Source organism: Macrosteles quadrilineatus, unplaced genomic scaffold (genome assembly GCF_028750875.1).
Source record: "Macrosteles quadrilineatus isolate MER2022 unplaced genomic scaffold, UCM_ALF_1.0 Scaffold_1__1_contigs__length_201487025, whole genome shotgun sequence".
Lineage (NCBI taxonomy): Eukaryota > Metazoa > Arthropoda > Insecta > Hemiptera > Cicadellidae > Macrosteles > Macrosteles quadrilineatus.
The window spans coordinates 56,174,829-56,181,650 of NW_026542594.1; positions in this window are offsets into that span (position 1 = coordinate 56,174,829).

The window sequence follows — 6,822 nt, forward strand, 5'->3', positions numbered from 1 at the left end:
GGTTACTGGACAACCCATAAGGCCAATGTTAAGTTTGACTTTGTGGTTTTGACTAATTTTTGTTAGCAGTTTCAACTGCAGTAAACACCTTTTTAGGCCAGATATGAATTATTTACCACATTTGAAGGAAATCATCACAGTTTTTGAGATCTCTGTGCAAGCATCATACATACAAGCAAACATTGTATCGGATTTATCAAATAAAAAAATAAGGTTTGGTTTGGGACTGAGACCCTTTAGCAATGTCTTAACAACATCTGTTTCTAGTTTTTTATTATGTATTTTAGTACAATATAGATATATTTTTGTACTCATTTTGTAATAAAAGTTATTTTTAAACCACCTGAAGAATTTTTTATGTTCCCTTTTTATTATAAAAAGGAACAAGCTAGAGACTTGATACCTAACAGAAAGTGCCTGTCAACCTATCAAGAATAAATATGTCTCACAAGTGAAATTATTGAGCGGAGCGAGCGAAGCGAGCGAAGCTCTTTGAGATCAGACCTTATGCAAACTATGTAATCAATTAACTCAATAACGGCTGAACATATTGAATCCAAACTTACCAGGGGTATTTCGACAAATATGTTTGATGTTTCGAAACAAACAAATTTCAATTTGATGATACCTGTACAATTTAAGACTGACATAAAATTTGCAATGTTTAACATGAGTCTTATGAGTTGCCATGATGGTTACGAGATAACACCGTAGATGTAAACAAAGAATCGTAGCGTATGCGACTCGACATTCTGTACCCACGGGCACCTCAGCTTGAACATGCACATATGGCCTATTTACAAAAGACAGTACAAAATAAAAGGAGTCCAATAAATACAATTAAGCGTTGATTAACAATACACCGATTCGCATAATTTCTGGAGGCCTTACTGAATTATTCCAAGCAGATTATTTATTTTAATTGTTATTAGTTTTGTGGTAAATATTAGTCCGGAGTGTAGTAACTGTTTATGACGATTAGATTAAGGTATCTGTTATTCTAAAATGCAATGGGAAGGGAGGGAAAAAATCCGCGACGTAGGAAGTCGTGAAGGAAGCAGTAAAGGTGAGCGGTCCGGAGTGTGGGAACTGTTTATGACGATTAGATTAAGGTATCTACAATCCTAAAATACTATGGGAAGAGAGGGAAACAGGTCCGTGACGTAGGAAATGGTGAAGGAAGTAGTAAAGGTGAGTAGTCCGGAGTGTGGGAAATGTTTATAACGATTAGATTAAGGTATCTACAATCCTAAAATGCTATGGGAAGGGAGGAAAACAGGTCCGCGGCGTAGGAAGTGGTGAAGGAAGTAGTAAAGGCGAGTAGTCCGGAGTGTAGTAACTGTTTATGACGATTAGATTAAGGTATCTACAATCCTAAAATGCTATGGGAAGGGAGGGAAACATGGTCCGCGACGAAGGAAGTGGTGAAGGAAGTAGTAAAGGTGAGTAGTCCGGAGTGTGGGAACTGTTTATGACGATTAGATTAAGGTATCTACAATTCTAAAATGCTATGGGAAGGGAGGGAAACAGGTCCGTGGCGTAGGAAGTGGTGAAAGAAGTAGTAAAGGCGAATAGTCCGGAGTGTGGGAACTGTTAATGACGATTAGATTAAGGTATCTGTTATCTTAAAATGCTTTGGGAAGGGAGGGAAAACAGGTCGTAAGCAGTAAAGGTGAGCGGTCCGGAGTGTGGGAACTGTTTATGACCATACCATCTTTTTCAGGGTATCATCAGCTCGTGAAATTAGCCACGCCTTATTTCCTGTGGTGACCATTGACTATGGTATTGCTATATATAGTCACCTTCTTCTGTCATTCTAATCGCTGAGCCAAGAATTGGCCGAATGTTTTAGTTGGAGAAAATGAGAAGGAAGCCTATAGGCCTATTACATAAATGGGAGCTAAAAAACATTAGGATATTGACAAAATAATACTTATCTTTATGCTATTACAAACACACAGTTTTACTGGATTCACAGCTGACTGGATTCATATTTCCTTCAACTCTTCCAACCAACCACGAGAATTCAATTGGATTGTTGCTATGGTGACGTCATCATGTATTCAATTTGAATCATGAAAACAAATTAAAGTTATTTGTTTATATCAAAGCTTGCTTACTCCGCTCAATTGGCGGACCTGAGGCCGCATGCCTAGTTTAGTTTATTCTGGTGATGCACAGTCAAACTATGAACCTAAGCATAGCAACAAATTCTGTCATGTAAAACACCCTATTCTTACAACACATGAATCACAACAGCTTATTGAATCTTGAGACATCAGGACAGTCAGTAGCTGTGTGAGATAGCTCAACATTCCTTACATTTCCTCCTTATGCCTGTAAAATATTAAAAATTAAAATTTCTAATGACAAGTCTTGGCTCATCTTGTTCACTGTTCTTAAGAGTCAGCAGGAGTCAATTTTGCATTGTTGTTGACCTTCAGATGCCAGGCAAAACAGTGGTTGTCCCGTTGTCCGTGTTAAATGTAATATAAAAATTAAATGTTTGTGTACCAATAAGGTGTAATAGTATTGCTAAGCCTGCCTATACTAGAAAAAGGCCAGCTGTTATGAACTTATTAGAACAACAATATAACCATTAAATGGTGTAAATAAATAGGAGTAAAATGTGCAACTAGGAATGAAGCATTGTGATAATTTTTGTGTTAATAATAATTATGTTTCATTGTAAAATAAAGTGAGTATTTATTTTAATATAAAAAGTAAGAAAACTCTTCAGTCCGAGCACAGATCAGCAAAAACATGCGTTCACGTTGAAGTATATTAATCATGCACCGTAAGCTTAGTTCCCAAGCAGAAAATTTTATGTGATTCTTAAATAAAATATACAATATGAATTGCTTTTCAGATTTTTAAAACTTTTTTTAGGGAATGAAAAAATCACATTTTAACCCTTTGAGTGCCAACGTCCGGGGAACCGGACGTTTTAAAAACGAGCCAAAAGTGCCAACGTCCGGCTGACCGGACGTTTCGTAATGATGGAACAGCTGTCATAACAACCGAATGGATACTCGGATTCTTTTAACCCATATATTAACATTGAGTCGAAAGTTACTAGATGCGATACATCGATTTTCGTTGGTCGAAATATCGAAAATTCGATTTTTACGAAATTTTAACCTAAAAATCGCCAGATCGCGCTCGGCATTTTTAGCGCGACCTTCGGGAAAAATCATCGGCATTTTTTGAGCGTTACTTTTATTTCTCGCCTGGCACTCTAAGGGTTAAGAAAATATATTAATGTAGTTTGACAAAATAATAAGAATTAAAATTAAAAAGTAGATAGCAAATCACATCTGCGGTTTCAATAGCTTTAAAATTAGGTATTTTACAACTTGTTATCTTAATAAACAATGCCGTAATATGCTTCAACCATCAAACATTGTCATTATGGGTAGAAAATCCAAGATGGCCAGCAGTCCTACCGACTCTTGATTTCAACCATATCCCCCTTGGTGTCGCATTGACAATCTCTAAATGTCGTTAGTATTTAAGCACTTTTGCCGAGTTTTGTGTAAATATCCAGAAAAACTTTCACTGAAGACATATATACATAAACATATATATTTTCTTTAACACGTTTGCTGCTACGGACGTTCCAGAACGTCAGCTGGGCCACGGCGCCAGGAGATAGGAACGTTCCGGAACACCACCGTTCATTGTTATTTAACGTTTCCATGGATATGCCAGCTCGTTACAAGCGTCCTATATTTCTTTGCAGCTCGTGGAGACGTACTTTTCTGACAATAAAAAATATAGTTTACCAAAAATCACCACCAGGGTCGTTTGGAACAGGGCTTTGTCCCACCTCTTTACTGCTAGATAGCGACACTACTTTACCGACTGCAACCGGTGCATAGAGTGTCTATTCCTCAGGTAATTGTCAATCCACAATAGAAGTTTGCCAATAATATCATAGGCCTTCAGTTTAGCAATAAGATGATCGTGGCTCACTTTATCGAAATCCTTACTAAAGTCGAGAAGCATCAACTTGGGCTCTATTATCAAAGGATGAATATATGTACTGCTCAAAGGTAATTAGATTTGTTGCTGTAGACCTTCCCATAGTAAACCCGTGTTGTTCTTTAACTATGAGACTTCCAAGCAGAGGTCTGAGTCTATCTAGGACCAAAGATTCAAAAGTTTTAGCAATGGGTGACTGGATGGTAATTGGTCTATAGTTACTGGCCTCAGACATGTCACCAGCTTTAAAGATTGGAGCAATGTAGGATGTTTTCAAGGATGACGGAAAAGTACCCTAGCTCAAGCTGGGATTGAATAGCTCAGAGATAATCCTACAAAGAGGTTCACTGCATTCACGAAGAACAATAGCAGGTATGCCATCTGGACCACAGCCCTTAGCGACATCAAGTTCTTCCAACTTCTTCCTCACCTCTTCCGGTGATGTCTGAACACAGGCAATAGAAATGCTAGAGGGTTTATTAGGATAGTCAGGAACGACAGATGGAACATTGTTATAGACACTAGCGAAGTGACGGGAGAAAATGTTGGCCATAGTTCTAGGATCTGATGATTCCTCAGCACCCAGTTTGATTCTAGATGGGATGGATGTTGACTTCTTCAGTCCGTTCACATAACTCCAATTTATCTTGGGATTTTTAGGAATAACACTATCAACATGTGCAATATACGATCTATAACATTCCACTGACATGGATATACATGCAGATCGCACTCTAGAAAAAGCCATGTAATCACTGTGTAGACGAGTACACTTGTAAACTTTATGAAGAGTCTTCTTGTGAACAACCAGAGCTTTTAGGTCTCCACTAAACCAGCGAGGAAAAGGCAAACATCCAACTCTTTTGAGAGGAGTGTGTTTCCTGACAGCACACCTCAGCTTGTACATGAATAAATAAAATTGTTGTAATTAATGCCAATGTCAGCCTGCAGACACAGTTCATTTTCAAGATGATTTATTTCTCCTTTTATCCCATCAAAGTTACATTTGTTGAAATTATAAACGTATGAACAGGTGTATTTGTTCAATGCCTCTGCAGGAGTTAATACATCAACATCCAAAGCAGGATGAAATCTATCTTTGTAAGCAAGGAGGTCAGTAGCTTTTTAAACCATACAAGGCAAGTTGGAGAAGCCAAGATCCAACATAGCCCCTTTATCATTAAATACAACGTTGGACTGTTTGAGATCAAAAGTATTAGCAGTATCATATATAATATTTTTTGAAGCATCTGGGTTGGCAGCACTAATGAGGTTAAAGTCCCCAGCTATCAGAATATTATCAAACTTAGTTATCAGGTCCAAGGTTAACCGTTCAAAGGCATCACAGAATGTACTGTAGCTAGACAATTGTTCATTAGGTGGTAAATAAACCCCACAGATCAGAAAATAGAAAGCCTTGCTCAGAGTAACCATGACAAAGACCGTTTCAATATTTTCGCAAGGAGAAGGTACTATGCATGATTTAATATCGGCACGGACAGCAACCAGTACTCCTCCTCCAGAAGCCTTACTACTTGTAGAAGTTGATCTGTCACAACGGAATACTTTGAAATTTGAGAAACCCAACTCAGACGTGTGTACCGTAGGGTCTAACTTGGTTTTAGTTAAAATTACAATATCATAATTACTGGTGTTAACATTATGCATAAAGTCTGGTAGCTTAGATCTAATCCCATTAATATTCTGATAATATAGCTTGGCATTCCTGTGGTTAACTAGTTTTTGGATGAGCTTTCAAAGTACTAATTGTAGGAACTCCATTTCTTTATTTAATTGTTAGGTTTGGCTGCAGTTCTATCCTCAAGTTCCTTCTTAGACTACGTTCATTAAGTTCTCCAACAATATCATCAACCTTTGTTTCTACTGCTTTGTCCCGTTCCTCCACTGCTGACATGCGCCTATCCAAGGCATCAATGCGAGGCTCAATTATGTTAAGTTTTTCTTGTATGCTACTAAGTTCCACCTTAATTGCCTTAGTATCCTCCGGAACCTGTTCCAATTTATCAACTTTAGCAGAGTGGCTGTTTACCTTCACAATGAGAGAGTTAATAGCATCAACAAGATTTTCTAGGGGAGATTTAGCTGTACAGTCAACCCTGGTGCAATACCACTTATTTTGAGAGCTGCTGGATAGTTTAGTGTATTCAGTTTTAGTAATTCTAACACATTCACGATGGAACCACCTGTCGCACGGCCCATCGCAACGTATTCCTTCATCACCACCCAGCAACTTCCTAAGACACCCAGCGTTAATCCAAGGGGGAGGGGGCCATGTCCCGATTTTTCCTTAACTTAAGGTGGCAACCCTGGAGTAACCACACATGTTGCAAAACACTATCAGTCACTAAATAAAAAACTGTTATATACATTTTATTATTAAAGGAGTAAAAAGAAAGTATAGTGTTTATTCGAAAACTGATTACTAAACTTAAAAAAATATATATGAACACCGATTGATGTCGCTATGACAACCATAGACGAAAACAAACAGAACGAAACAGAAAGCCTGCAACGTTGCCGTAATTACGGTGATTGACACTTGCGGCAAAAATTAAGTTGCCGTAATTACAGCGATTGACCCTTCAAGGGATATAGGTCTACTTGCAGTATCTTAAGTCAATAGTATATTTGGTTCAGATACTGTAAATTAAATGCCTATTTATTTGCAGTATCCATATCAATGGTATATCTGGTTCACGTGTATAGAATGCCTACTTGCAGTATACAAAATCAAAGGTATCTTTGGTTCACATAAATTTAATGGAATTGCTATTTGGAGTATCTAATGTCAATGGTACATTAGCCCAACTCCAGTGT